This window comes from Taudactylus pleione, unplaced genomic scaffold (genome assembly GCF_031769625.1).
Source record: "Taudactylus pleione unplaced genomic scaffold, aTauple2 ptg000127l, whole genome shotgun sequence".
Classification (NCBI taxonomy): domain Eukaryota; kingdom Metazoa; phylum Chordata; class Amphibia; order Anura; family Myobatrachidae; genus Taudactylus; species Taudactylus pleione.
The window spans coordinates 11146389-11169598 of record NW_028284529.1 but is presented as its reverse complement, the minus strand read 5'-3'; the positions used below and the strand labels follow the sequence as shown (position 1 = coordinate 11169598).

The window sequence follows — 23210 nt, the reverse complement described above, 5'->3', positions numbered from 1 at the left end:
AAATGAAACTATTGAACATTAATCTCTTTACTATATGCCACTGAACCAGATGGGCATCTAATCATAAATAAGGCTAAGCTGTGTGTCATATGAAGCGAAAAGGAAAGCAACATGCTAAATCAACCCAATCATGTTAATAACGTTCCTATGTGTTCTTATAGTGAACAGGGCATACATTTATAGTTTTTCATTTCTAGACTTTAATAAAATCAGAGAAGGCATATATATTCCCAACCGGGTCTTGTAACTAGTAAATTGAAAATTGAACAGAAGAATAATTTTGGATTGCATCTGTTTTATTATACAGAAAAGCTGGCAATGCGTTATTCAAAGTTGAGAACAGATTCCAGTAAGCATTCATGTGACATGATAGAATTCATTTGATTAGACTTTGCACTCAATACAAAACACCTATTGCAGAAAGGTCATGCTGCATCTGTCTAGCTGTCACACCAATACCTCCGTGAGAGCTGGCTGCAGTTACTTCTCTTTCTATATATGCTGAAACTCATTATGATCCAAAGTGCTATTTCCAAAATAACTGTAGAAGAAGAGTGTTTTGTCAACTGATTGCTAGTTTGCAGATGCTTTTTTTCCCTTCCAGAGCCTGATTTTCCGTGCTGAGAGAGAAATAGTTTCTACAATGAGAATTATTTAACCCCTATATGTGGAACAGGTTCAGCACTCTTCAAAGATGTATTAAGCAGCAAAAGGAAATATAACTAGTTTTGTGAAATCTACTGCATAATCAGGCTGCCTTTATTTATAAAGTGGTTGTTTAAATTAGTAGTCATTGTTGTTGTAGTAGGCTTTCCATGCTCTGCTCTGTCCCAGCAGAGATGGTAACAGTCTGTTCACTTAAGAAGGATACAGTGTCCTGCAATGTTCAGAACACTTATTCATTTATTCATTATTAATATCTCACTCCCCCCTCTGGTAAGGTCACAGGTTCTGTTCTTCGCAGTGTGAACAGAGGAAGCAGCAAAAGCAATAATGATAAAATCATGTAGGAGGGTAGGGAATAATAGTTTTGCATTATTATGTGAAACAAAAATAAACAACTAGATTTAAGTATTGAAACATCCGTTGGTCATGTTCATATTTACAGTTTTCATTATACTCTTCCTAAATATGTCTGTGCATAAAGTGTAAGGGAATAATATATTACATTTTATAGTATAGACATTTATGTGCTGCACAAAATACTCTCTATTTGTAAAAATAAGAATTAAAAACCAATATGAACATAGTTTATAATTGGGAGATTACAGTTGGCATCTGGATGAGAAGAGAAAATTCACATACTGTATGTAAATAGACTTTCTTTCAGAGCTTAGGCACATTCCCTATTGTGTTACATATAATTACATCATATAATTCTCAGCACATACATGTATATCAGTCCTTATCTTTTATTAGATATTACAATGTCCTTTGAAACCTGGGCAGCTTCAATCCTTGCAAAATTAATAAAATCAGAACAATAATACAAGTTGATATATGGATTGTAATCTTAAACTAGAATTTAAAATGTATGTAAGAATGTTCATACCGTGATAAAATTCAGAGTTCAACATTTATTAGAGAACAGAATCTAAAATGGATTTCATGGATACTGTTTTAATATCATACAGTATATAAAGCATTTGCTACAGCAAATGCAGAAGATCAGCTCTTCCTTTCTAAAATGTGATCAAACCCTCATACCGATGTGTTATATTAATGTTTGTCATGAGGAAATACAGTTTTGATCATTTAAATATGCTACAGTACTATACTTCACTTTTTCTGACATGATGTGTAAAAGCAATAAGGTATGTTTAGCTCTTTTTGGCCACTGATCATTCTGAGGGTACCATTATGTGATGTCCTAGGGTACTTTGTACCTCCATGAGTTCAGAAAAACTTAGAGATTTCCAATAGCCAGGTAGAGAGATAGAGAGGTAGAGAGATAGTGGCCCTGATTCAGATGTGGATGCAAATGCCATCGCAGCTGCAATCTCTTACAGATTTGCATTTGCAAAAATATGCTAATGAGCCACGTGCCATCCAGTGATTAGAGACATCCACTGAAAATATCTCACATCCGCCGTTCATGCACAAAACTAGAAACATTGAATGCAGATCAGATGACCATCAGCCTTCTGAGTGAGTCTAAGCTGTTGCAGACATAGCAGGTCTCTAGACACGCAGATTGCAATGGCTAATTTATGGATGCTCAGATAACAGTGTTTAAATGGCCAGACACACCTACATATTTCTAACCACACCCCCAAATGCTGACTACTTGTCACTCATGCAAATGAATACTCTATGAGAGCATATTCACAATTCAATCGCTGCATGTGCGCATTGCGACTTACACTCATGTGCAATGACTAACAATTGCTCAATCTGTTTAAATATTGGCATTGCATCCACATCTGAATCAGGCCCAGTGAGAGAGAGAGCAATGTAGCAGTATATTCACCCCTGCCATAATATACGGCATCAATACTAGTAGATGTGTGAGCATGGTGACCAATCCAGGAAATATGGTAGGCAGTACTGAGCTAACCAATCAGGACTAGGCTTTAATGGGCCAATGGACAAGCAAATCAATTTCCCCCTCTACTGCAGGGATTTTACATAATAATTGTTGTAGATCATGGGAGTGTGGGGTGGCTAAGAGCAGGGCATAAGGGTAGTTCTCCTTGGTGTATGTATAATGAGGGCGTGACTTGAGCTGCGCATGGGTCCAAATGTCTCCATTTTATTGACATGAGGGTGAATAAAGATGAAAAAAATAAGCAACCCAGACACATGTGCTTCAAAATGCAAATACCAACATCTACATACAGTACATTATTTACATAAAAATGCCATAAATAATTACCCTGGACATTACATTAATACCCCTCCCCACACACACACTACAGAAACAGTATAAAACAAAACAGCCAGATCAGTGATCATCCTGTAATAGAGCATACTGTACCAGTGATCATCATACAACACAAAAAACATTCTTATGTCCTCCAAGCAAATAAAGAGAGCACCCTAGTTCCCTCCATACAATACAAAGAACAGTCTAGTGCCATACAATGCAGATTGTATCCTAGTGTGAGACATACATTACAAAAAGCATACTAGTGACCAAAATATAATACACTGAGAATCTTTGTGACCTCCATACAATGCAAAACACATTTTTCTGACCACAATACAATACAGAGCAATGTAACTTTAGTGTGCCAATTGGTCAATCACAATGGGTAGGGGGCTGGGTTTCTGTAGACATGGAAATTCTGCAGCTTGTGCCAATTATATAGTTGTGCACTGCATGCAGAAAAAGTTAGTATTTACAGTGCAATATCGCTTTGTCATCTGAATATTCTGCACCTGGATACCAGCTTCCACCAAACTCTAATTCACCCCTTTATATTCAGTTCACAGACACATGCAAAATCCTCAGCAAACTATCATCAGATAAAAATAAGTATAAAATGCAGCTTAAAGCACTTAATGATATGCTTTCTGGAATATAAAATAAATTTAATAGAAGACACACAATTGAGCCAGTAAAGGAGTTTTCCAAACAGAATGTATAAGGTGACAGTGTGATTCTGATTCAAATACTCTTCATGGTTTACAATGATACTAATAAAAATCTAATGTTTAATGAATCCTTTGTGTGGTGTAGATTAGTGCATGCATGAAGGGAAAGCTTCCAGGTAGAAGTGGTATATCCTGGAATATAAGCATAAAGTTGGTCTGTACAGAGGCAGCTGGCACATTCTCTCCTGTTTTATATACAGTACATATCTGTGAACCCAGGATCATTGCTTCCCATCATTGCCAGGAGTCTCCTGTGTTGGATGAGGAGTGCTCTGGAGTCTGTGCTCCGCAGAAAGCATAAGTATCTCCCCTTTCCACATGCATTCTGTTGCAACACATTTCAGATCTCTATGGATTCTTCATCAGGCAATGATAGCATGTGTGAGCAAACAGCTGGGTTTAAATACCTTCAAGAATATCCTGATTGGAGTGTCCACTCCCGCTGAAATTGGTGTGTCCAGAAGAAATCACTCCTCCATTTCCCGTGAAACCGTAAGTGCGTCTACTCCATATCACCATATCCAGTGACACAGAGTAGACACACTTTAGGATTCACGGGAAATGGAGGAATGATTTAATCAGGACACACCAATTTAAGCAGGAGTGGACACTCCAATCAGCATATTCTTGAAGGTATTTAAACCCAGCTTTTTGCTAACACATGCTATCTTTGCCTGATGAAGGATCCATAAAGATCTGAAACACGTTGCAATGGAATGCATGTGGAACAGAGGAGATATCCAGATACAGCCACCTTTTGGACACTTATGCTTTCTGTGGTGGTGCAGAGCTGCTAAGCCCGGGACCATATGTTTATATATGGCAATAGCCCACTGCAGCATCTACCACTGGTGAGAGGCTGAATATTGGAATCCTACCTTATTTGATTATTTGATTATCTGCTTTTTTCACCCAATTTGTGTTTTTAAATGTTTGATACATCTTTGGAATAAATTACTTGTCCCTATATTGGGCAATTTATGCTATTCAAGGTTTGACTCAACTTTGATTTATGGTTCATAGACATCCATTCTATTTAACGAGTAGTGCCGACCAAATACACAAACACTTGTAATCTATTGGGGTATTCAATATGGAGCGAAAACGCAGTTTCTGCGAGGTTTTCGCTCGGATGACATCATTTTCGCCGGTTTTTCTTTTACACCTTATTCAATTTGAAAACTTTTTGCCGCTGCGACAAGTATATTGCATTCGACCCTGCGGAAAAGTATCACCAAGGAATGGGTGGCGAAAAAAAGTGCAGAATTGGGGTTTTGGGGTGCAACATTTCGGAAACCACCCTACAACCTTCAGACAGTCACCCAAAGGTAAACTGTGTCAAAAAATGTTTACAAAATACCTCAGAGGACCCTAAAAAAGCACTTTAATTTTGGGGGTGAAAAAAACTATTGGGGAGTACAAAGTTAAAAACTAGCGAACTACAGTCTAGGGGGGTCCCAAAGTATGCCCCAGGTGTTTTCTTTAATTGCAGGTGTTTGCGGCAGGTGAATTTTTCACGTTTTTTAAAACTTCACTTTAGCAACTTTTAAATATGCTGACTCCCATTTTCAAGTATCCCAAATTTACTGGGACTACCTATTTTCAGCCAAAAAAACTTCTAAATACTATTCTTCACCACCTTCCCAAATCCCCAAAATAGCAGCTATTGAGCTCGTTTAAAGACCCCAAAAACCTTAAGCAGGGCTAATCGGGGGTATCCAGAGTGATCCCCCATGTCAGACCATCTTTTTGGGGGTGTTAGGGTCATTTCCCCAAAAATCTGAAAAGTTCGCTGATTTCACATTCGCTTGGTGCCATTTTCGACGATACGGGTATAATCGGTGGCGCGCCCGATACTTTTTCGCCAGCAAAAGCGTTGATGTGCGGCGAAAACTTCGACACACATAGACGGCGAAGTTTACATTTCGTATTGAATACCCCTGTCAATGTGCCTACTAAAGGTGGTGTTCCTTTAATTAGTGTATTTGGGGCTGCAATATTGTTAATGTGTGCTCAATTAATGTTAAGAACTCACACTTTACATTTATCTTCCACTATTTGTACATTTGAGGTTTGGGGATTAACTCTTAAGCGACTAATTTGTGGCTGATTTCTGGTTGTGCATTGGAAGATTCACTGTATTGTGTTTGCTGACAGTTAGGGTTAGGAGACGGTTAGGGTTAGGCTGCCAAAGGGGATGATTAGGGATAGGCTGCCGGTAGGGTTTAAAATACTGATCAACATTCATTCCGATTTTGACCATTGGGATTCTGGAGCTGAGGGGATATCATACTCAACCCAAACCAGCCTGTCACATCCAAAGGGTTTAACCCGCTTCAGGCATTAAAGCATTGTCCATGAGTGGACTTGTTTTGCTTTCTGATACTGTATGTCCTTGGATAGATTAACTTCCTTATAGCAATGATTGTCATGCATAGAAACACAAATTGAGTCTATCTTGGATACTGTAGCTTCCTTTCTTTTTGATTTCTTTATTAAATATTCTTTATAATTCTTACTACAGAGTAACTTTTGTTTTAGCTTTTATTTGTACAGGTTAATAGAAACAAGTTATTACAGGATTTATGCTTTGTACAAAAGCTACATGTACACAGATAAGAGCAGATTAAAAATTCCAAGTGCATTCATTTTTGAGTTTGGACAAAATGTCCTTTGCAGATAATTAAAATACACAAATAATTTTGCTTTAGCTAATTATGTGATACACTTCACCAGAAAAAAAAATATTTAAAATATATTGAGTTGAACATTGAGTTGAATAAAATATAATTAAAATCACAATTTATTTAAAAGAAAATTATTTGTATTCATTGGTTTCTTAGGACAATTTTCAGTTTAATCTCCTCTGTATGTTAGATCTGAAGTGAGCTGTTCATGCAGTGTGTTTTGACTATGAGAACCACATGCAAAGGGCACTGAAACTGTAACACATACAGTACAGTACAGTATAAATATCTTTGACATATATGTATACATACAAAATTTTGTGCATTAAGGAATCTCACTGGAATAAAGATCAATTGTTGATGTGAAAATAAAAATTACTCCCTGGGGAGCTTCTGATAAGAGCTTCCATACCAGACCTGGTCCAATCCCAGAACCAGAAAGACACCAGAAAGGCAGAGGGGGTCATTCAGACCCGCTCGCGAGCACAGGACGCTTACAAGCGGGTCGATGTTACCCCAATGCGCATGCGCACGATGGAGGGAGCTCCATCGTACGCATGCGCGAGACCCGGACAGCGACAGCCAAGCTGTCGCTCCGGGTCTCGCACCAAAGGGGGCGTGCTGTCGATGGTGACTGACAGCACGCCCCCTTTGGTGGGCGTGCCGGGGGCGTAGCTGCCCAGATGGAGGCGTGACTAGATTAGTGATGTCAGTGGGAATGATTTTGGCTTTGATAGAGCCAAAATCACTCCAGGGCTTGCGGTCACCGAGACCCTACCACAGGGTCTCATCGCAAGCCTGATGGTCGCGATGGTCTTGACCATCGCAACCATGTTTTTGGCCGCTCGCATATGCTGTGGGTGTTCACCCACAGCTATGCGAGCAGCCAGGAGGCCGCTCCATTTTTAGGTAGGAGGACACTGATTCAGAGCGAGTGCTCTGGTCAGAGCATCTGGCTCTGAATCAGGCCCAGAGCTGTAAAAAGAAGGTGCAGTAGATGGCGCTAATATGATGGTGAAAAAAATAATAAAAACACTTCCCTAAAGGACGTAGATACTTCACAGGAAGATCCTCATGGGGACCATGTAGAAAAAAGCATGAATATACCACCCAGGTGAATAAATAGTTGTGGATAAGCACACATAAATAGAATTGAATGGGAGAACTCACAAACATACAATGCTTACAAGTTGTGTTCTTGTTAGGTGGTGTTTAACAATGACAGTGCATCTATGGTCATCTGATGTTGACAGTGAAACTCCAAGCAACAATAGGTTGAGAAGGAGAATAGCACAATAGTGTAGTAAATTAACATTAAATGCGGTAAGAAGGCAAGATGAAAAGAGGCTGTGGATCTTCATTGTCACTTGGAACTGCTGTCAACTGGGTGGTAAATTAACTAAGGTGTCAGGATGATGACCTGAAGTTTAGGGGAGCCTAAGCATTTTGAACTCAGTGAGCACTTTCTCAAGGCTGATGTGATTTTGGGATAAAATGGAGTTCCTTAAATTACCCTAATGGTAATTACTTATTACTAGCTTTTCTTTTAGACAGTTTTAACAACAGGGCTGGTGGAGGATAAACCATTCCCAGTCCCTCTAACCATTCTTCCAGGGGTGCAGTGGACTGGCCGAAAAAGTTTTCAGACCTCTCAATTTTGGCATTCACTCCTAGGGCTTTGTCCTTGGGATTTTATAGCTAGTTCCCACATTATAAATATGAGCAGCTTGAGCTAACTGGGCTCTGCTTCATTATTTTGTAATGCTTCTTCTGGATCCATCAAAGCACTGCAATAGCAACTGGGAAAGATCCAGCACTCCTCAGCTTAACACCTCTGGCCCTTCTATATGCAATACTCCAAGATCAGTAGACACTTTCAAAGTTGCTTGGAGGGCAACCCACATCTACTAGACCCACATGTGTATTCATTAATTACTGGCCTGTTGCTGAGTTTGAATGCAATAGTATTAGCTGTAAATCACAATTGTGTATATATGTACAATATTGTGAAAATCACATGTGGGCAAGTTTGCACTCATTCTATAAGCACCTGTTTTACGTCAGGAAAATGTTAGGTACACTTGCGCTATACTTTAAAGAATTGTTTTTGATTCTGAAATACACATTTGTTATTAAGTGTGAATAAAATAAATGAAACCACTCAAATTCAGCAGGTATCACTTTCATCGTACGCACAAACAAAAGAAATAAAAAGTTAAATATGCGCATAAAATCTTAATTTATGCATGAGCATGTAAAAAAATATACTGTAAGCTTCAGTGATAAATCCACAATCAGCCATCCAAAACCAGTTAGCTAGTGCAGGTAATTGTCAGTGTGTATTTGCACCTACCCTTCTGCACCATATATGCATCTCTATGCCAGTCTGCATCTGATCACTATTACGTGAACACCTTACTGTACGATGTACATGCCATCTGTTATACAAACCTTTCCTTTCCATCCTGACTATTTAGTTGTAAGTGGCTGAATGTTTCTGACTCATTTGCACTGCCGCATATGTGTGCAGTATAACCTTTTTTCTGGACAAACGTAGAGCCAGTCTGTGTAGTTTACACTAGTCTATATATATATATTTTTTTTCAGTTAACATGGTATGTGGTAAAAGTACACATATTTTCAGGACTCTTTTATGTGGTTGTATTGCTTATGTAATAAAAATAAATGAAGAATCAACAGTTTACCACAACTGTATATGTTCACTAACATTTGTAACAACTAGAGATGTGCGAGTCCAATTCTCAGAGTACCGACAACAATCAAATTTAGGGTGAGTCGAACCATGTCCGAGTTCTAAATCACTTTGGAGTACCGAATCGAACCGAGTCCCGGTTTGGAACTTGGATTTAAAAATCTAAATCAGGTTTTGGATTGCATGCTAACAGGTCAAAATGACATCATTATAGCTATCTTTCTTTTTAAATACAGATCCAAAACCAAAACACATGAGGGTGGCTTTGCAAAACTAAAATATGAAGATGAATCCGGATTCAAAACCAAAACACAGGGGTCGGCGCACATCTCTAGTAACATGGACAGTGCAGTACCTGTAGCAACCAATTCATGATTGTTGAATGGCTTAGTAAAAGTTAGACTAAAGTAATAAAATGTCTAATCACTGTTAGTATATACCCCCTAATATATTTGAGTAACCTAGAAACAATAACACAAACTGTTCTCTACTGAGTATTTTTAATTGCTTTTCTTCACATGATATGGGATGTTTATTGTAACTATGCTTCCTCATTTATTATACCAACAGACTAAAAAATGATGATAAAGTAGGATGCAAGCTTCAGTATGACCACACATAAAGGTAAGAACCAGCTATATCTGTTAGAACAAAGTTTATAGTGTTTTCTATGATAATGTAATTCTTTTTAGTAAATTAGTTAACTCTGTTTTGAAGATGCTAATCAGCATGGCACAGCTTCTGGACATTTAAAGTGCTCTTTCCCCAAGTCCATTTCTAGAGTTTCATACGTAGCTGTTTGTTTTCAGAGGATATTTATTTTTTGGCAATGTTGTACATAATTTGTATGATATTTCTGACTGCTGACATAAATGATGTCATTGAACGGGCACATACTGTGCACATTAGGACCCAAGTGTATACGGGCGTGCTGGGAAAGAAAAAGGGGAAAATGTGCTAGAAATAGAAAGGGAAACACACAGATGGGGGGAGAGAGGGATGGGGCATAGATGGAGAGAGGAATAGAGAATAGACACAGGGGAAGAGAGAAAGAGTGAGAGAGAAAAACAAAAACCCTTGGTCCTTGAAGAAAGATGAAATAAAAGTAATATGAAACGTTGGAAACTGTGGTCTGGTGATGTATTATGTTCCATAGCAATCCACAGAGTGCTGCCGTATTGACTGTATTATGTGACTGTGCCTATTGGCTCCCTGAGTATTTGCTTAGCTAACTGGAGTGCCGGTCCATCAACCCTCTACATATATATATATATATATATATATATATTTATCATATTATAACATCTATATATTAAAAACAATATATGCATACCGCTAATAAGGTACTGAATTGCTGGTTATTTAATACAGGAAATATGGCTAAAGTAAAAAACTATCGCATATAAATATATATATATATATATATATATATATATATATAAAAACAATGTAAAACCTGCTAACAGTGGAGTGTACCCAGACTACTTTACTCTGCAGTAATATGGTTGCAGTGTTTATAGACATAGAGTGCTTTATTTACACTTCTGTTTGTGTTTATGTCCAATGATTAAAGGGGCAGTGCTTTTACTCGCCGTGTCTTGCTAGTAACAACACTGCCCTTTTAACTATCGGGCAGAAACATGAACAGATGTGTTGGGTTTTACAACCTGACACTTTGTAAATAAGCCCCAAAGTATCTACCATAAAGGATGCTTAATAATAATTTGATATTATTGGAAACGTTAAGTACAAAACAGAGAATTCATATTAATGCAAAAATTACATTATATAAAAATATTCTATTCCAATAAAAAGCAACTCAGACCAAAGTTTTTATTTAACCCCCTAGTGGTCAAGGTACCCAAACACTGAATCCATTTTGTTTCACAGTACATAATAATTTCTGATCTATTACCTCCTCTGAAAGGAATACAAACATGATCTTTAATGCAATATTTAAGGAAGATACATTATGGCTAGCTGTCAGGAAGTGGCGAGCCTCAGGTTGGTCACTAGATCCATTTGTCAAGGCAGCCTGTATGGCGGATCTGTGCAACGCCATACATTTCTTTATCTTATTCTCCATTTTTAACCTATATAACTTAGGCCCTCATTCAGAGCCGCTCGCTATTTGCGGTCGTTCGTTTTCTAAAAGGGGTGGCTATTCAAATGAACCGTTCGCACTTTGCGGTCTGTTCACGCCTCTAAGTCTGAACGAGCGAGCAAAACATGTGAACGGAAATTTTAAAAATACGCCCCCTGGCCGCTCGCACCATACGTCATGTCCGCTATTTATTAGATTAATCGAGTACATCGACCAGCGTATGAACTGCTCGCTATTCTTATTTTGCGAGCAGTTCTGAGTTAAAAAAAACCAAGTGACGTGGTCAATGACCCTGCTGGATTAATTATGCACTCCCTTAAAACGCCCGTTTTGACCTTTAAGCACGCCTGCGATCGGATTTCCACTCCCCGTTTTCAAGCACCTTCCCCTGTTACCACCCACATACGCCTCATTCTGTCACTCAAATTAGCAGGCATTCGCTATTTTGCGAGCACATGAATTTCGGCCGCACTGACTGGTTCGCGCATGCGTATAACGATACGTACGCATGCGCAGTTGGGCAAACATAGCTCGGAGCGAACGAGCTGCCGCTTACGAGTGGCTCTGAATCAGGCCCTTAGTCCACAGGGAGATGTTATAAGGTATATGTCACATTTTGAAGTACACGCAAGGAAATAATTAATAGTATATGTTTTATCAGCATATGATTGATTGAAACTTGTACAGGTTGCAAGATAATGACATGTGAGGCATTTATGAAATCTATATTATAACTCCCTTTCTTTTTAACAAGCAATTGTGAAGGATTATTGGGCTTCCTATTTGTACTATCTGCCTTAACAAGTCTATCTTTAATATTTTGTTCCTAGAATAACTAGGCTTGTTATGTAAATTAGGATCTTTATCAGCCTGTAGTTACAGCCAAAGATTTTTTAGTTTTAGACTGACAGAGCTGACCCTAACCAATTTGATTCCCTAGGCAAGATTTTGGCTGATGCTCCGTAGCACTGCTGCTAGTTTTGCCTTTGACCCAGCACCACTCTCCCAGGTAAAGTTTTTCTTTCAATCCACATCAAAAGGCACAAGATAGGTGGGCACTAGTGAGCCGAAATACGCGTTGACTACAAGGAAGTGTGACTTTTTCATTTTCCCCCCAGCATTGAGGTATGTTTTTTGGAAATATTTTGGAAACATAAACATCCGTGTTTCACTTAGATATTACATCTAACTGCCTCAAGGGGGTTATTTTTTTGGATATTCAAGTTTTATTATATATTATATTGTTTTTAATTAATCTGTATTTTTACGCTGATTATTGCACACCTATCTTGTGCCTTATGATGTGGACTGAAAGAAAAACTCTACCTGATTGTGGAACTGTTGATACCAGAATAAACTATTTTTTTTTAACAATTGCATCGGTGCATTTGGAGATGTATTGTTTGGTGTGGACTGCGCTTTGAACCACAGCGGGATATTATTACCGAGTCAAAGAAACCTTGATGTGCAAGACTCTACATTTCACAGTGTGAGTTCGGATATGCTATTTCAGTGTCCCTGCAGCAAAAGATACCTTTATGGGTGGTGTTTCTTCACTTTACTAAGTGAGTCACGGTACGCAAAACTTACATTTGATTCTAAGACAGCACATTGGGTGGAAGTTTACTATAAATAAACCTTTTGAGGATTACACATCTATTTTCTCCCGTGATTGGGGTACGCTCTTTTAGCATGTGTGGTGCTGTGCATTGACACACTCTTTCTTCTTCTACATATTGTGGAGTTATATGTTATTTACACATTGAAAATCCCTTTCCACATGTCATATGCCATATGATGAGGAAAAACCACATTACCGATTATTCAGAATAACTAAAGAGGACAATATATGAAGAACAACAATTTTAAGGAATGTATATTTGTTATTAAACTTTTCATTGTATTTCTATTTTGAGTGACTGCTTGTGGTTCCCCTTTCCCACTGTGTGTGTATAGTGTTGATACAGTGGATTTGGTGATATCCACCCAGGTTTGGGAATACACTTAGGCTGCTTTCTGCAAATTGGTTGATATCCATAATAATTTTTTTTGCTTGTTGTATTACTTTACACACAAATTAAATGGTTGCAGCCAGTTCCTTTTGAAAGTAGATACTGATGATATTGAAAAGACTGCTTAAAATTAGATGCCTCAGTGATGTGACATGACAGTGAGAATAGTACTGTGGGTCTCATTCAGACCCGCTCGCGAGCTCAGGACGCTCGCAAGTGGGTCGATGTTACCCCAATGCGCATGCGCACGATGGAGGGAGCTCCGTCGTGCGCATACGCGACACCCGGCCAGCGACAGCCAAGCTGTCGCTCCGGGTCTCGCACCAAAGGGGGCATGCTGTCGATGGTGACTGACAGCACGCCCCCTTTGGTGGGCGTGCTGGGGGCGTGGCTGCCAGATGGAGGTTTTCCCATGGGAACGCCTACCATCTGGGTCCGGCCCCACTGACATCACTAGTGATGTCAGTGGGAGTGATTTTGGCTCTGATAGAGCCAAAATCACTCCAGGGCTTGCGGCCACGAGACCCTACCACAGAGTCTCGTCGCAAGCCCGATGGTCGCGATGGTCTTGACCATCGCGACCATCATCATGGACGCTCGCATAAGCTGTGGGTGGTAACCCACAGCTATGCAAGCGTCCAAAATGCCACTCCACATTTAAATAGGACGGCCCTGATTCAGAGCGAGCACTCTGGTCAGAGCGTCCAGCTCTGAATCAGGGCCTGTATCCTTAAAAGAACATGTGGGCAATGTGCAATTTAATCACCCCTAGTTCAATCTAATAAAAACTTTGATGCATTCTATAAAATGAAAGGTAGAAGCTGATTGGTTGCTATGGTCCACTTCATCACTCTTTTCACTGCTTTATACACCAACCCCTGAATTTGATTAGACTAATATAATAACTAAGAGCAAGAATAATTGATTGTATTGATGAGGCATAGAATAAAAGAAAAACAAATAGAAATAAAATATGTAGGGGGTCATATATTAAATGGATTTTTAGAACATGGAGATGGTAAAGCAGCTTCAGTCCAATTTTTTAAAATAATGAAAAACATTAAAAAGATTAGATTAGATTAAACAGATTATAATTAAAAATGTAACACTCAGTAACAAGAACAACAAGAAATGTAATTCTAAAATAACTGTGCAGATGATGGTTATTTTGAAAAATGCAAACCTTTAAGATCCAACAAGCAAACTCATACAATGACCAATACAGATTGGATTTATCCTTGGGCTCTCTACCCACACCATTGATTTGAAAAAGGACAAGTGCAATAATTCTAATTTAAGAACCACCAGACACTTCCGCTGCCACAGGGGGATGAAAAATTGTTTAGATTACAGACAGTATGTGTTTGTTTGTTTTTTTTGGGGGGGGTGCAATAAATAAATATAAAATAAACTGAAGATTAAATTTTTTTGGTTCTTGTTGCAAGGTGGACCAGAAAAAACATTATATTATATTGTAGTAAAATTAAAATATAAAAAAATATATATATTTTTTAAATGTACAGTATTTTGGCCTTGGGCTCAGTGGTCATATTTGTCAATGTCAATTTCATAATAGACATCATCCGCATCGCAGAAGTCAAGAACATTTTAATTTTCTTCCACAATATTGATTCATACCCACTGAGCTCTGGACTTACATACCCATTTTTTTAAGGATGCCTAGATGTTCCTCAAACATTTTATAGTTTCTTTTGATGAACACCATTTTTGGGTAGTAGCCCCCTACGTCGATCACTCGCAATGTTCCCAGCTGTACTAAACACTCTTTCAGAGGGGTTGGGTATGAAATCCCATCTGTCAGGATGCGGCTGTGCAGAATACCGACAGCAGCATCCCGACAGCCAGAATCCGAACACCCATAGGAACGACTGGAAAGTATTTTCCCTACCCTACCCTGACCCCTACCCTAACTCTAACCCTCACTCTCCAGTGCCCAAACCTTTCCCCCATTCCTAGTGCCTAAACCTAACCTCTGCCCCCGTACCTTAAACCTAACACCCCCTCCCCGATGCTAAACCTTACCTCCCCCTAGTGCCTAATCCTAACACTCCCTCCCCGGTGCCTAACCCTAACCCTCCCCCTAATGCCTAACCCTAACCCCACCAGCTAACACTAACCTCCCCCTAACACCCTGATACTTACCTTCGGGATGCTGACTGGTGCCAGGATCCTGACCTGTCGGGATTCTGGTGCCGGGATCCGGACCTGTTGGGATACTGGCGCTGGGAACCCAACCTGTTGGGATTTTGGCACCGGTATCTAGACCATCAGCATCCCGCACGTCGGGATGCCAACTACATCCCCTTTTGGAGTACAAACTGGTGGGCAGCTTAAGTACTCCATAGCTAGTGGGTACTAGCTGCTCCAAATGTCCTTCTCTCCCTCCCAAAATTCCAATGGACATGCTTTGATCCTAATGTGTACTGGCATTAAAGTAACCCTCCATCATTCTACAAATTTACACTACATCATAATGAAATGTGGTGGAGTTGTCACTGTCAAAATTGTGAATTTAATTTAAGCCTGCCTAGATTTTATAACAACCTTCCAATTCATTGTCTGAATCTCTGTGAAAAACTATGTTTTTTTCCTGTCATTATTATTACTTCTACTGATAGCAGCCTTAGGAGAAGCTGAAGCAGGGTATGAGGTAATTGAGACTTGGTCAATCAACTTTCTCACAATGATTTTTTTACATGTCTGAAGGTCTGGGTAATTTGAAAAAAAAAAAAAACCTGACAACAAGTATAGTTTACAAAAAGTAATCATCATTTTGCAAGATCTTGCACACCTTTCGATCATTGCGAAGGGAATTAAGACATTAATCTACTAGGCCAACATACTTTACAGAATAACTTGCTTTTGTCATATCTTCCTTCAGTTTCTCTAAATTTTGAGTAGTATAATAAGCGGTATGTCTTGACACAGGCCAATATGTATCTTTGTGATATCAGCAATACATAAAGTAGCTTGCCTGTGAATTAGTTGGCATTGTGTACTAGCACTAATGCGCGGACAGAATGAGAATGAGGATTAAGATAATGATGTTGCTACTGATGGCACTGCTGCAAAGGGCAATACACCTATTCAGTGGGCTGCCATGGCAATGTATTTTTTTTTACCAGTATCACTTGTCCACATATCTGTAGTTAAGTGGATACTGGGTACAATATTCTTTTCCAGGGAAGTAATGACTTGGCTTTGACCTCCCTGTATTGCTGTTTGATGGCTCTGAGAAAAATTAAATTGAGATGAAATTTGGTAGTGTGGGTACAAGACCTCTACTAATCATCTGGAACTTGTTTATTGCAGATATTGTATGCAGAACAAGTGCCAGCATAGCTTTCATGGTTTTGATGGCTAGCATACTTGCTTTCCATTTCAAACTGTTGTTTGATAGACAATTTATGGAAACTAGGCTTACTGTAGTCCCCCTTCTAAAATGCTAATCTACATCAAAAGACCTAGAGATCAATCTTGGGAAGTATGAAATGTATTACAGGAGTTAGATTGCATTTGCTGCACTCAGAGCAAGAAGCTAGTGCTTGGGAAGTTGCAGGAGATGCATGACTGTGTTTCTACTAATACCATGTCGAGCAAAAGTTGGCCATGGTCTAAGTCTTTCTTTGCCACTAAGGGTGGTATATGGAATGATAGGTATTTTCATTTATTTGGCCAAATCACTACATTCAACATCAATAACATTTATATTGCAGGTCACGTCACTAGCTAATGTTTTATTTGAAACTAAGCAAAATTTATGTGATTCAGAATATCCTTGCTTAGGAAATTCTTCACAAGTAGAAGGAGTTGAATTACTGGTCCATAGACTGATCCATTACTGAATGTAATACAGTCTGATTTTTCAATTAAATGATAACAGGTAAACAGTACAGATGGGCCCAGCTAGTTTGTTGCTCATAGCATGACATTCAGGCTTCTGAGTCACACCATGGAACGTTACATGATGGCTGTACTGTGGAGCACCATGGCTTTCTATAACAAAAGAGAATCCACGGCATGTAATACACTGCTTAACCGCTGGGTGGCGAGTGCACCAATGATGAATTTGTACTACTCAATACCATACTATAGAAGTTAATGGATATCCCTGACAATTGGGCCAATCACGTTCACACAGTGTATTTGCATGTTGCTCATCTTTTCGCTGAAGCTCTTTGAATGGGATGCAAATGAGTACACATACATAACTACAGTAGTGTAATTGCCGTGTTCTTATGACCTTATAATTTATAGTGTACATTAATGAGATGCACACACAGCTTTCATTGAGATGGGATGAATTATTCTCTAATGGTAGGGTACTGTGTTTACATGTACTAGAGTAGTATAATATTTTGAAAGGAAGACACATTTTTTAATATTAAAAACAGCAGCGGGTGGGTGGAGTTCACAAGGATGAGCCCGCTATTGACATTATACACATTGCCTGCTGTAATTCTCAGACGTCACATCACATACACAACAGGTGAGGCTCTTGCTATATCTGGCATGTGTGGGCTAGAGGTTTTTTATTTTAATGTTCAAAACAGGATTAGAAAGAAACCACTTGGTGGTCTGTAAGTTCTGTCATTTATACAGGTATCTGTGTTGACCAAAAAGATGCACTCTCAGCATTGCATATAGACTGAGCAATTGAAGTTCAGTATTTTTAACCAAGCCTACTAAACTCAATACAATATCCACAAGTTCCCACCACCTGGCATTTCTATGCTACTTTATGCCACTGTACTGCTGATGCACTGTATGCTCAAGAAAGTGGTGTGTGGCGTTCAATACAGTACACCATGTAGCACCCTGCTAGTTGCGCTATGCTGTGGTGTATGGAGTCTCATAGCACTGTGCATGCCCAGTGGAGCCGGTCGGGAGTGACACACGGAGCATCAGCTGTACAATGGCATAAAGAAGCATAGAAAGGCCAGGTGGTGGGAAGTTGTGGACAATGTATTGAGTTCAGCAGCATTGAATAGAAGCGAATCATGGATGGGGAGCATTAGTGAATATTTATCCTGCCTCATTAAATGCTGTGTGTGCATGTGAAATATTTTTAGAAAAAAGTACAGGACTCACACACTTAATGTAATGACTGAAAACTTTATTACACATTCTTTTACAACCCTGATTCCATGAGGAAAACACTGTACTACAGTGTACCGAATCACAGTTTCTGTCAGCCAATCATCAGGCGGTGATACAGAAAATGCATTGGATATCAGACGCATGCGCAGTGTAGTTTAGAAAAAGCGATACCTGGTGGACATTCCGTTACGATTAATACTGAATGATGCAACTCAAGGTGTACAGTGTGGCGCGAGATGCATGGCGCGCTACATGGCGTATGGAGCAACAAACAAGGTGGGCCTATCTGTATATTATTATTACACACATTAAGATAGGGAAAGGAGGGTCTGATACCTTACAATTCACAACAATGAAAGCTACTACCAGCATTGTAATCCATTCTTTTTTTCCTTGTTAAACTGTGATATAACTCTGCACACAATATAAGTACATTTTTGTAGTGTTGTTTAACAGTGTTGGAAATGTTAATTTTTTGGGTGGTTGTATAGGTTCTCTGACAAATACCAGCATAGTAGCCCAAACTTTTGCAGCTTCCTAGGTAAACTATGATATAACTCAACACACTATATAAGTATAAGATCATTTTGAGGGTATTTTTAACATTGTTGAAAACTATATTTTGTGGGGATGGTAAGTTTACAGATACATTCAAATAAGGAGTTAAATAAACTTTTATTTTTAATACAATGGTTTGCACTGCAAGCAATAAGAATCGTAAACAATATAAAATATCAGTAAGATTATTTTTCAGCAGGATGGAAAATCTTAGACTCTAGCAGACTCTCAACCTGCCTCTCACTCTATCTGTTACTCTCAGATTGTAGTATCAACTTCAAGTTTATTATATTAATTATAATTTAAAGACAGGTCTGATTAACAAGGAAACAGGTCATACTGTACTCGACTGTACAATAGCTGCAGGCAGTACAACAGAGAATGATGGTGCAACCAACAGACCAGGGTATAGGAGTTGCCATTGATTTTGGATCTGAGTCCTGACTCTGTGGAACTTTCAAAGTGTGTCAGTGAGTAATGAGTACACCTGTGCACGTGCTGGGTGACCTGGGAAACGTGACCTGTGTGGGGTCCTGAGGACCGAGTTTGATAACCACTGCATGATGCCTTCTGCTGCATTACCATATCTGCACAGATGGAATTGCAAAGCTGCTTGCAAGCAGATTTGCAATTCCGTCCGAAGCTGAATAAGGCCCTAAGTTTGGGAACCTCTCATATATATCATTGTAAAAGTCATCTTTAACAGGTTGGATACGGGATGCAGGTGGTCAGAATACTGACAGTGGCATCCTGACAGTTAGAATCCCAACCCAATTAGGTAACTGTCCTAACCGTAACAACTAACCTAACCCTCCCCCCCACAGCCTAACCCTAGCCCTCCCTCTAGTGCATGGGAGGGCAATAAGCGGCCCTCCAGTTGTTGTTGGACTACACATCCCAGAATGCATTGCAACAGTTTCATGGTCAAATAGCAAAACTGGTGACAGGGCATGCTGGGAAGTGTAGTTCTGCAACAGCTGGGGGGCCGCTTATTGCCCAACCCTACTCTAGTGCCTAACCCTAACCCTAAACCTAACCCTCCCCCTAACCCTAATTCTTACCATCGGGATGCTGCCGGTCGGGACTCTGGCACTGGGATTCCAACTGCTGTTGGAATTCCGGCAACGGTATTATGAGTGCTGGCATCCCAACCGCTGGTATGGTAATTACATCCCTCTTTAACTTACCTGATCATTTATAGTGATTTTGTAGTTTTCTTATTGTGGGATTTCTTATGACATCTTTGAAAACTGTGATGTGTAATATAAAGTTTAATTAGCTTCTATAAATACATATATGGAATCATGGTTATGAGCAACCTTATTCTTACATCATGAAAATTGTCACTGTCATGTATTTTTAAATCACTTTTTTTTAAATGAATTGTTATTGTTAGAAGTTTTTTTTGTCTTATAGACCTCTACCAGTTTTAGTAAGAAATTAAATGTATTGTAAATGTGTGATTGAAAAATATTTTCAGTGTTGGAGTACCCAGAAAATAAACCCACATTTTATGATTAGATTATAGATCCAGGATTTGCTTTAATAATTTTACAGATGTTGATTTTTTTATAATTTAATTCTAATTTAATTTATACCATCTGTGCAAAAATGTCAAGATGGAATTGTGAAAAAATAAATTTTAATTTTATTGCACTCATTGCTAATAAAAGAACATTGAGGAATAAGTTTTATTTGAATAAGTCCTCTGATGTAATATTGAGTATTATGTCTAATTACACCATCTGTTAGTGAAATAATTTTTATGGTACCTGTATCTTATAATGGGTATTTAAAATGTTAGAAATTATTTTAGTACTACACTCATTTTAATGCATTTGTTTCTCATTTTTACTACCTTTTGCTGTGTTATTTAAAATATAGAAGGTTTTATATATTATTTTTAGTCTGTGTTAAGTAGAAATACTGTATGTGTATTACAAAAACAGTAACACAAGTCATTCTTAAGTTATTGTGTGTATTAAAAGTGGTGAAAATGGCACCAAAGCACTGCTTCTTGTTGTAACCAAGCAGTTAACTTTTTAATTTACAACTTGCAAACAGACTTGTTTATCAAGACTAATAAAAAAATATATATTTTTTTTCCTAACCTTGAAAGACAACCTTTGACCAGATTTCTGATTTGCCAAAGCAAATCAACATGATAATTTCTTACAATGTACACTGATACTGGATTAAGTACAGGATCTGACTCTGTTTTACTGCATAACACTGACCTGCTATGATATGACCTAAAGTTGTCCCTTGTTCATCAACCTAATGTTTCATAAAATCTTCAATTGTTTTCCAGTATGTTTTGTAAGTGTGAATGTTTATTTGTAGAGAAAAATGAATAAACAATTTACACATTTATGATATTTGCTACATGTGTCTGAAAACATTTACTGTAAACCTACAACTGAAAATTAAAGCACAATAGTCAGAATTCTATCTATGGAAAGTAGACCTCAATACTTATTTTGTGGGGAGCCACAGTTCAGATGTAACAGATTAATTTATACTATAAATATAAAATGCTAAATATATTTTGCAGCTATGGAGCTCAATTTTGGAACTGCGCTTTAATTCAGGCAGTGTGGCACACTAATAAAAATTAAGTAGGGCGCCTATTTATTTCTATAAAACATCTTGAAAATAAATACATATCTTACTCTTTACACTGTAAAAACATCTCACTGGTCCTCATCTCCTAAGATTTTAACACTTCCATTGTGAACGCAGCAGCTGGACTGATTGTTCTCAGAAATCTTTTTTGTACTTCTGCTCCACTGTACTAGTCCGTATATTGTGCTTTACATTTTGTTCATGCATATCCTCTAACCAAGGTCTGGTCCTCTTGTCAAAATTTATTATGTGCTCCCATTGATGATAGCAGGACTTTATGGGGGGCTACACTCAATATACCCACTCTCAAATGCTTCTACAATAAGACTTTTCTCTGTCCTCCAAACCAAAGATGGCAACAGTCAGCTCTGGGGCCTTACATGGCCGTCCAGGCCTTCACTTGCAAACAGGTTTTAATGTTTATGTAAAAAGCCTGCTGTTATGTTATTACAGTAAGTATTAAGGAGTCTATTTACTAAGCAGTGGATGGAGATAAACTGAACATAGATAAAGTACAAACCAATCAGCTCCTGTCATTTTCAAACACAGCCTGTGGCAGTTATGAGCTGATTGGTTGGGACTTTATCTCTGTTCACTTTATCTCCATCCAAGGCTTAGTAAATAGACCCCTAATAGACCCCTAAGTTACTTAGATAAAAGTAATGTGCGGCTTTTTGAAGGTTAGAGGGACGACCAATGTGTATAATGTTGCCTGTTGCTGCTCTAAACCTGCAAGTGTTCCTGAAAACTCAGCTGTCAAGCTTATCAAGTGCCCAAACCACACTCTTAACCTTTAAGCCTATCTTTACCCATTTACCATACCTCCCACAGTTTATGTAAAACTTCCATTACTCACTTTCTATACACGTACGACCTACTGACCCTCAAACCAGTTGAGTCTCATTGAGTACTTTTACCAAGTGCAATCTGGCCTGATCAATATGCAATTTATGGCACTTTAACCTCATGTATATCATACTTTTTTTTCTATGGATTGTAAGCTTGAGAGTTGGTCCCCCTTAACCAGCAGCGGCTACTGTCCTCTTGTTTGAGGGTAGTTGCTGCTGCTGCTAGTCTGGGCAAACTGAAGTGGAAATATTCCTTTGCCTGGCTGTGGCCAGCCAGGTCCCAGCACCAGCGCAATGAATCTTACAGTAGCCGGGACCAGCACATGCACATGTGCGCCGGTGGCACCACACATGCGCATAACACCGCCTTCTGGGGACTGCATTGTTTGTATATATAAATTAAAGTAAGTTTCTTATTATATAATTTGATCAGCATGTAGCTGTCAATCTACCACAACAGTGACCTCATTCCTAACCCCCAAAAACTATTTTAATTTAACCTTTAATCAAAATACATAATGGAAACTTGTGTTTTTGAGTTTACTCTTAGTGATATGTCACATAAAGTAGTGAATTTAAGATAAGGGGAGGCAGGGGCAAGAACAGAATTTAGCTAGGAAATTTACACCTTTGGTTTTCATTATTTTTATTTTATTTTCAAGCATGTTTGATTTGTCAGATCATCATTTTGTAGATAACAGTATAAATCTTATTTGTTTTTAGTAAATGCCAATGATCTGGTTATGATACCCTTGATTATTTGCAATAGATAGATTGTACAGTAACTTGTATTAGTTTAAATAGTAGTGAATTCCAGAAACCAAAGAAAAGTCAGACTGGGAAGAACATAGAAGTGGAACAATATTTTAAACAATTATAAAAAGTATTTGATGCTTTAGATTTTTCTATTCCAGTGACTATAATGCATCATATAGTATAGTAACA

The 23210-nt window shown here is 38.5% G+C and overlaps 1 protein-coding gene across 1 annotated transcript in view; it reads left to right on the top strand.

The window, feature by feature from the left end:
* LINGO2 (leucine rich repeat and Ig domain containing 2) overlaps positions 1 to 23210 on the top strand; it is a 1482402-nt gene that overhangs the window by 692019 nt on the left and 767173 nt on the right. Inside the window, exon 4 of the mRNA XM_088472623.1 lies at positions 9568 to 9621. The gene's annotated coding sequence lies outside the window, so the exon portion shown is untranslated. The remainder of the gene's footprint in view (positions 1 to 9567; positions 9622 to 23210) is intronic.